The sequence below is a fragment of the Suricata suricatta genome, chromosome 11 (genome assembly GCF_006229205.1).
Source record: "Suricata suricatta isolate VVHF042 chromosome 11, meerkat_22Aug2017_6uvM2_HiC, whole genome shotgun sequence".
Classification (NCBI taxonomy): Eukaryota; Metazoa; Chordata; class Mammalia; order Carnivora; family Herpestidae; genus Suricata; species Suricata suricatta.
The window spans coordinates 96,073,904-96,083,356 of NC_043710.1; the positions used below are offsets into that span (position 1 = coordinate 96,073,904).

General features: G+C 49.3%; 1 long non-coding RNA gene across 1 annotated transcript; it reads right to left on the reverse strand.

Annotated features, from left to right (window-relative positions):
- Positions 1–396: 396 nt before the first annotated feature.
- Positions 397–8,943, reverse strand: LOC115306269. The gene is made up of 3 exons (XR_003915284.1): positions 8,855–8,943; positions 2,605–2,691; positions 397–505 (listed from the first exon to the last, which is right to left on the reverse strand). It is a non-coding gene; the product is annotated as an uncharacterized LOC115306269 (long non-coding RNA).
- Positions 8,944–9,453: the final 510 nt, after the last annotated feature.

Sequence of the window (9,453 nt, forward strand, 5' to 3'; positions counted from 1 at the left end):
GGGGGGGGGGGGGGGCGTGGAATGCCCAGCACAAACAGAACCGCTGTGCTGAGTTAAATGAATGGATGGGAAGAGGAGAGTCTTAAAGTAGGGATTCTCTAGGCAAGTGATTTCAATAATGTGGTGTGAATCTAGATTATCATTTTGCCAGAAGGAAAGGAAAAATAGGAAAAGATGGGAACAATGTTGTAAAAATGAAAAAGTGAAAGAGGTTGGCAGTTGACTAGTCTGTGCGAAGGAAGGATGGAGATAAAGCCCCAGCTGACTGAAGTGCCCAGATGCAGTGATATTGACCGTGGTCAGAAATCAGGGTGAGCTGTGTTGAATCTGATTTGATGCTGAATCCATGGCAGGTGTTGGAGAAACTTGAAATAATAATTTTTCATATTTCTAAGGTTAGTTTAACCTTTCTTCATTTTTAAAAATGGCAGCCTTCTGTTTGACTTTCTCACCATCAGTGATTTGGACACCATCTTTCCTTCTCCTAAATTGGCCAGGAGAGGAGCTGAGGGTAAAAACAGAGAGAGACCGTTACAATTGCTGCAAATGCTCTGTGACTTTTGGTAATAGCTGCTCTGCCTGGGAACTGAGATTGAGTTTCCACATCAGCTTAGATGGAAGCTAGTTGCCCAATAGTTGAAACCAATGGTCTACTCAAAATGTGTAACTTCTCTGGAGAAAGAGTCCGCGGGCAGATTGTCAGAGGTGCTAATAAAATGGCTACTTATTCTCTGGCCCAAGGTGACAGTACAAAGGTGTTCCCTTTGTGCACATTGGAAGGTGACAAACTCAGTGGGTAGGCGGTCGCTTTCTGCCAGAGTTCAGAGCATTTATGCTGTGTCTCCTCGCTGCATTTCCTCTCTAGGACTCTTTCAAAAGTGATGATCTTCTCTCCCCTAAAGACTGAGTTAAGAGCACTCCCAAAGCCTTGCAGGGAGGCAGCGGGAGGCTCTGTCATCACGGACGGGTTGACCGTTCATCAATCCGAATGGTTGGCCATTCTTCCCAGTCACCTACATGATAATATTCACATATGTGAGTTCAGGGTGGGGTTTTTGTAGCCTCTTCCTACCACTGACTCCATCTCTCTCTGGGGTCCTAACCCCAAGGAGTTGGGTGAATAAGGAAGTATCGCTAAATGGGAAGGAAAATGCCATTTTATTAACAACATCTGTGCCAGAACACACACCCCAGACTAGGAAGTGTGACTGGAAAGTCCTCTTCATCCTCTCCTGAATTTAAGAGAGATTTTGCAGAACAGGCTGCCCTCTGACATGCTGCCCTCTTTTAAAGACAGAAATAGAGAGGTAGCTGGGGTTGGGTCTTCCCAGAAGAGCAGTATCCAAGTTTGGATTTTCTTCCAGGTATTTCAGGAAATTGTATGTGGATCTGAACAGTGAGTCTACTTAAATGTAATCTTAAACCTTCCTATCTGTGAAGTCCCACAGCATTTTGATAGTTCATGTCCTGCCACATCCCATCTAGGTTAGAAGTGAAAGCCACCGGCTCCTCCCCCATGATCTTGTAGGAGATGGAGCTGAGTGAAGCCAGAGCTCATTCTGAGGACTAAGAGGGCTGTGGAGTGAAGTGACCAGAAATGCAAATTACAGTGTCTTGAGGAAGAAAATGAACAGGTGGTCAACCCAAGCCAAAGTTACCATCCAAAGCTCTAACCCACTATGGCTCCTGGAAGGTGCCAGCGACATAGGGGGGCAGACAGAGCATGGAGGCTCTGATGACCCCTAGGTCTGGGGCACAGTCTAGCCTGGAGGGTAAGAAGCTGGAGAGAGTTAGGCTGGGAGTCGGCACCCTGAATAAGTAGACAAAGTTCAGTGCAGAGCTCCGGTTTCAAGGAAGTCACTGAGGGTCCATCAGTAAGCCAAGGTCCCATGGTAGGAAGGAGGGAGAAGAGTAAGACTTGGGCAGCAAAGCTGTCCCAAGGGCTCAGCTTGGGGACACCGGCAGCATGACCAACTTTTATTTTATGCTTTACTGTATTGTATTGTATTGTGTTTTGTTCTTCCTAATTCAGCTATCTTTGGCACTTATTGTAACCATCATTCAATATGACAATAGCAAAACCATATTTGTTAGTACTTACTGTTGTGTCTTTTTCCTGCTGAGGTCATTAACCTCATCGACACAGAAGCATTGTATTGTACTTTTTTTTTTTTTTGAAGCAAGACCAACTCTGATGGTGGGTCTGAGCCTTCAGATTTTTACTTAGACCAGATTCACCTTAAAGGAAAGGTAGGTGACTTTATAGGGAAGAGACAGGAAGGCAAATGCACTCATCACGTTCTGCACAGAATTACTGGTATTTATGTGGACTGGGAATTGCTACCAAAGCCTAAACCTTCATCCCTCCTGGGATTCAGAAACATCTGATCATTTGGGATAAGCTAGTGAAAAATGGTGACCAGGAGCTTACTTTTATCAGGAGGCAGGGAATCTGGGAGCAAACGGATTGTGTGAGAAGAGAAAGAAGGCGGTCAGTTCTGCCCCTTCACAAACCCGTGGGCAAAGTCGGACAGCAGGTACGCATTCTGTTTCTGCAACGCGTCTGCCCCAAACCCAAGGTGAGGGTGAGAGCAGAGGACTAACCAAGGGCTAAGCACAGCCAGCTGTCTCGCTTCCTCTGCTCATGATCTTTCCAGAACAGTGCTTCTCAAAGTGTGGTCTCCAGATTACCTGCAGAGGAAGCATCAGATGCTTGTTCAAAAGCTATTCCAGGACTAGACCTCAACCAGGGCCTACAGACTAGGAAAATCGAGGTGGACATCCTGAGAATTGGCCCTTCTTAAAAACCAACTATTAAGTGATTCTTGTATGCACTCAAGAGTCATGGTTTGATTACTCTAGAAGTCAGATTTGCCCTGGTGCCCTCATACTCATTTTTCAATGGTTTTCTGTTGTCTGTAAAACACATTCTACTTGGTAACACATCTTTCTAGGTCACTTTCTTGTGGAACTCACTGCTCAGCCACATGGAGAAATTGCCTTTTCCTAGAACACATGCTCTTTGCCTCCATGGGTTTGTAGCTCCTTCTGACAGGCTTTTTTTTTTTTTTTTTTTTTTTTTTTTGCTTTCCTTGTTTTCAGAGAGGACAAACTTCTCGTACTTCCTAATGACCAAATCTCATATATCACCCTCTCTATGAGTTTTTATAATCACCCCATGCAAAATTAGTCACTGTTCTTTCGTGCTATGATGATTAATTTTATGTGTCCACTTGGCGAGGCTATGATGCTCAATTGTTTAGTCAAACACTAGTCTAGATGTGAAGGAATTTGTGGATGGGATTAATATTCATGATCAGTTGACTGTAAGTGAAGTCCCTATAGCATGGGTGGGCCTCATCTAATCAGTTGAAAGTTTGAGTGCCAAGAAGGAGATTCCCCAAAGAAGGAATTCTTCCTCAAGACGTTAACATAAGAATCCTGCCTGAGTTTCCAGGCTGCAGATTTCAGGCACAAGACTAATATCAGCTCTCACCTGAATCTCCAGCCTGCTGGCCTGCTCTGAGATATCAAACCTGCTGGCACCCCTACTTTCAAGAGCCAATTCCTTTCTCTCTCCTTCTCCCTCCCCCTCCCTATGGGCCATTTCTCTGGTTAACCCTAAGACCCTTGACTAATACACTGCCACTTTCATTCAGCTCAAAGTTAGGATGATGCAGAGCCCATGGGAGAGGAAGGCTCCCCAGTTAATGGGGGCATTGGCCTTATTCCTGGGGTGGAGGATGGGAAGCTCCTGGTGAGGGCCCCTGGCCTGTTCCGCAGGACAGAGATGAACGATCTCTAGGCTTGCACAGCCTGTGTCTCCTCCTGAACTCCAGCCTCAAGCACCTCTGTCAAGGCGGAAGGTTACTGTCTCCGTGATCCCACTGGACTCCTCCCGCTGTCAGGGGAAGCCTGTTGGCCCCGCACCACTAGTGCTGAACTCCCTTAACCTCCCTTGTCATGCATGGACTTGGGCGGTCAGTCCCTGTGTGTGATGTTTCCGGATGTTGACCCGCGTTGCTCCGGAGCCCAGCTCGGGGACCTGCAATGCTACAGAGCTTCATAGCTGTTCAGTCACTGGCTGGTACCGTGCTGTCCCTTCAGGACTTTTCTCCAAGCCGCCGCCGACCCTGGCATTGTCCTCGAGTGGCCCTGTGCTCCCTCCTGGAGCGACAGTTCGGCCCAGCCAGCCTTCACAGTGGGGCCTTGCAGTGTTCCCCAGAAACGTGTCTCCTGAACCAGGTGAACTTCATTTCAGAGTATTGTCGCTGTGCCCTCTCCTCGTAAATACAGGCTGGCAGACGGATTGTCCCTTTGATTGCAAAGGCAGAGTGGTGACTGCCATTTAATCTTTGGTTTGCAGCGTAGATCACTGCATAAGGAAAGGTCTGTTCTTCCCAAGTGGCATTTTAATCAGAGGCGATTATGACATGAACGTGAATCCCATGCTTCTATTGAGCCCCCCACCCCACCCCTGCTGCTGCGTGCAGGGCCTCCCTCAGTACTGTGTACTATGCAGAGCCCTCTCACACACGCACTGAGGCCTCCGTAGCGTTAGCTGCTTGGTTCCTGTAATCCTGACGACAAACCTGGGCGTGGTGGTTAATGTGGATCCGGGAGGCAGCTCCGAGAGGTGAAGGCTTCAGAGCTGGTGACTCAGCACATAGGTGTGGATGTATGCATACAGCAGGGGCTACTGTTATGCAGAGCAGGGGCGGAGAGGTCTGCAAGCATTAGATGCCGTCATTCTTGTGAAGACCCCGTGAAACAGCTACAACCGTTATTCTCACACCATACCTGAAGAACTAAACACAAAGGAGGCTAGTGCCCTGCACATGGCTGCACAGCCAGGAGGGGTGGAGCCGCGTGTCAGCCCCAGGTCCCTGTGCTCCAGAGCCCCCCAAACCTGCCCCATTTGGGCCCCGCCTCTCCCGCTGGGACACCTATGTGAGCACGCATGTGTGCACGCGTGTGCGTCTTCGTACGTGCACGTCACACCTCTTGTCGTTCACGAAGCAGAACGGGAGCTCGTGCAGATGGCCAGAGGCCCCTCCAGAAGCCGACTCAGGCCCCATGTCCCTGGAAACCCCTGGGCTGCCTTCCTGAGGGCCCTGCATCACCCCAGCTTTCCATTGGCCCTGACGACTGGGGCCGGGAAGAACACAGCTCACAGAGACCCCAAATTATCTGTCAAATGTATTCTGTGCAAAGAGCCGGGTTAAGATATCCTGGCAGACTTCAGATAGCTGTGAAATTAGGTGATTAACTAGTTGTTACATAACCTTCTAATTTCTGTATAAGTCTAATTACATGAAATAGAAGTTGGGGTTTTGATTTTTTTTACTTTGCTTTTCTGTTTGGAGTGTAATTGTAAGTACTGTAGTGTAAATGATGGAAAATAACTGCATATGTTAAAAAAATAAATAAATAAACAGAAAAAAATATATATCCTGGCAAAACTACTGTGTCCCTCCCTGTCCTTCCAGAACCAAGGCTCAGCCCAGCTGCCCAGTGACCAGGGCTGCCCCCTCCGGGGAGGGGCTCCAAGGGGCAGGTGCCGAGGACAGGGGAGCCCGATGGCAGCCTCAGGAGTGGGGTAAGTGAGAGTCCCAGCTCCATTATGTAAGGTCCTCAGAGTCTGAAGAGCAGGCGGAGAGGAGGAAGGGAGGAGAACAGGTGTGCCTGGATAGGACGGGACAGGACAGGTGCCCCACCACGCCACCGCCTGTTGGCTGGGTGCATGATGGGCTGCAGGAGGGTGTAAAGGATTCGAACCCATTTTGCCTCGGCTGATTTCTCGTCTACACACACCTGATTTATCATCCAGTCGCCTGAAAGGGGTACTGTGGGACCTTGTCATTCTGTGACTGTCTAGCATCCAACCTCTGACTCTTATTACCGCCTGGGACCCTGTAGAAAGCCCTCGTTCTGCTCGGTGTCAGCAAGGCCCCTCTCAACAAAGGCAGCCCGAGTCCTCTGCTCTCTGCTTCTGCTGAGCTGATGGCTGGGGTCAGATGTGCTGGCCTGTAATTGCGTGTCCCCAGTGGGTGGCATGAGGCCTCCCGGCTGGTGGAGGTCATCTCCACGGCAGCACAGGTCAGCCCGTGCCTGACCTTGATGCTGGCGGCGGGTCTGCCAACCGTGTTCTCTGAGCCTCCCGGCTCCTCTTAGCTCCGAAAGTCCCCGTCCCCCTCCCAACACACTCCTTCCTGGCTTACCCACTGTCACCCAGAATGCTGAGGGCACAGCTGTGTGAGTCACTGCAAGTGGGAGAGCAAGGGAAGAAAGCCCTCGTCTTTAACCCTCATGGTGCCCCAGCCATAAAGCCTTCCACCCAGAGCCTACTCTTGCAGGGATCACCTCCCACAAGCCATTTCTGTAAGGTTTAATCAGGGATTTGCATTGGGGCAAGTTCACATGCAGATTCTAAGCCAGCATCCAACCCACCTCCCCCACGCCGCCCAGCCCTCTGGGAGCTATGTAATCAGGCGGCCAGTATTTCAGGAGTCTCTCATGTTGAGTTGCTAACGCTCCCATAGCCATCTGGGAATCAATCATCGCTGCTGCAGATCAGAAAGGATGGTAGAGACGTGTTTAGGCTTTACGACAGTATGATGTGTGGTACAGGAGGAAGGGAGAGAGGTGACACCACAATCATGTGCTCACCATGGCACTGAGTCTCAGCATCACCTGAAGAGATGAAGTATTAAAGAACATAGGTGAACGCTTTGGGCTCTCTCCTTCCATTGCGCCCTGACACTTCCCCTCTCAGAAAACCAGAGCAGGGGTTGTATGTCCGATGTGTGGCCAGACTCAGGCCACAGAGGAGAGGAGCAGGGGAGCAAGGAAACAAGCCAGCGTAAAAGTGGTCAAGTTCAAGCAGGGGAGGGAGCTCAAAGACAGGGATCTGTGCCAGTGATCAGAGGATTACTCTCAGCCTGAAATCCCTCCATTTGTCACCTGCTTCTGCGATGACAGAACACACCCTTCTGCGGGGAGCATGCGCAGATGGGAAGGCGTTTAGGAGGGCGGTCTCCCCCTGGCGCTGGAGTGCCCCGGGCACCCGGCGGCAGCTGTGTGTGTAAGAAAATCCGATGGTGCTCTTCTCCGGCCAGTGTTCTAGAGCACCCAGCCCCCGTGGGCCTGCAGCCTCAGCCCTGAGCTGGCCGGGTGGTCACCTCTCTGTGGACCACTCCGTGTCGCCCTCCCACCCATGGACTCTCCCCGTGCGCCCATCACCAGCATGATGCACCGCACCTGGAGGGCTGTCTCCCACTGGCCTGGTCCTTGAGCGGCTCAGGGACCTTCTTTTCCATCCACAGGACTGATCGTGCCTCCAACAAGGTCTAAACTCCAGCTTTACACAGTGTCCTCTGATCTAGGTGTGTTCTTTCTTTAGGTATCATCCTTCAGCCTGGGGAATTCTTGAGAGTTCTTCCCCTGTTAATAAGGTTTGATGTTGAACTTCCCTTGTGTGTTTCTGTCTCCAAACTGGAACCTGACTGATAAGGGATTGGGAGAGGCCGTAGTCCCTCAAAGATGGGATCCGGAGATGGCTTTGGTCTTGCCCGTGGGCCACAGTGCCATGCTAAGCCCCCTGACGGTGGGGGCAGGGATGCTGGTAACTCATGGCTGCCGGTGGCATGGTAATTAACCAAGTTGTAACCTGTGTTTGGTTCTGATGAAGTGCCGAATGAAATAAGTGCTCTGGAAACCAAGTGGTTGCTGCACTTGACTTTATGGCTCAAAGACTACGACCACTGCCGTTTGGGATTGATTTCTTTCGGTGCACTTAAGCATTTATGAGAAGAAAATGACACAGTCAGTTCCTTTAGCCTTTAGCCTAAATGGCTGTCTGAGAGCTTCCATGGCAGCCATGGAAAGATCTCCTTTTCTCATGGCAGCAGGGCTAATATTGCTGGACATAAAATGCAGCACTTAATTGTATGGGTTGCTGAAACACAAGTATACTTAAGTTCACAATCTAGTCAAACTTCTTGTGTAAAATTTAGGATGCTGGTTAGAAAAGAAGGGAATCCTGAGACTTTGAATGGGAACAACTGGTTGGATCCAAATAAAACTGACAAGTGAATTTGCGTGTCATTCAGAGCCTCCCTGAACCAAAAGAATTAGCTTTCCCTCCTCCCTCCAGTGCCTCAGGAGGATGCCCTGCCGTGGCTTAGAAGCCTTGGGGTCACTCACCTGGGGCAAGCCTTGGGAATAGACTCTCCTGTCCCTCAACACACCAACGTACTCTGGTGCCACTAGACCTAGGATCACATGTCACCATGTTCTTTTTTTTTTTTTTTAACTGTTTGTTTATTTTTGAGAGAGAGAGAGACAGAATGTGAGTTAGAAAGGGATAGAGAGAAGGAGACACAGAATCCAAAGCAGGCTCCAGGCTCCAGAGCCTGACACAGGGCTCAAACCCACAAACTGTGAGATCATGACCTGAGCCGAAAGTTGGACGCTCAATTGATTGAACCACCCAGATGCCCCCAAATCTCACCGTGTTCTAAGGGGCCAGGACACACTATAACCCAGTAGAAAGTAGCTTGCATACTAAAAGAATTGTAAGAATTTTACATATGGACAGAAATCCTGGGGAAGACATGCAGGAGTGAATTCCAAGGGCATTAGACCAAGCGCAGCACTCAGCTACAAAGATAAGTATTCACCATAAAGGGTGGCATAAAGGGTCCCCATCACCAAAATGCTTTAACCACAAGGATATCCCACAGGAGGCTCATTGACCATAGGGTCTGTAGGAATTAAATAGATCTGTAACCTACTAGTAACCTTTTTGACTGACTTAATAAACTCTAGATCTGGAGCCAAAACCCTGACTCACCACCGTGAAGAATTGTGGCCTCTCAGCGGGTTTCCAGACCTCAGTCCAGCGCTCTTTGACTGAAGGAGAGATCAAGCAACCTGAGGAAGGACCGTGTGCCATGGTTGCAAATAGCCACTGTGAAAATAATCCTTCAGTCCATTTTGAGAGTGCATTGGGGCATAATGCAGTGATCCTCAAGGGATTATTAGGTAATAGTTCCAAACTGATGCTAATTTATGCCACTATGACTCAGCAGTCAAAGTAGGGCTTGCAACAGTGAAATAATAGAGGCTTAGTTCAAATCTGACTCACAGTAGGCTTCATTTGGCCCCAAATTAACTCTCTTACCATTGGGCAGGTGTCATTATGGCCAGAATGACTACGTGAACGTCCATGGAGTGTCCTCTCCTGATCAGGATTGTGAACTAGAAGCAATACCGTATCTTCAGAAAGACTGCAGAAATTAATATCATCATCAAAGATTTGAAAACATAAGGGGTGATGATATCTATCCACATTCCCATTTCACTCACCCTTCGGTCTGTGATGAAGTCGGTTCGATCTTGGGGAATAACTTGGGACTCTTGCGAACTTAGACGGTGACCACAGGTGCTGCC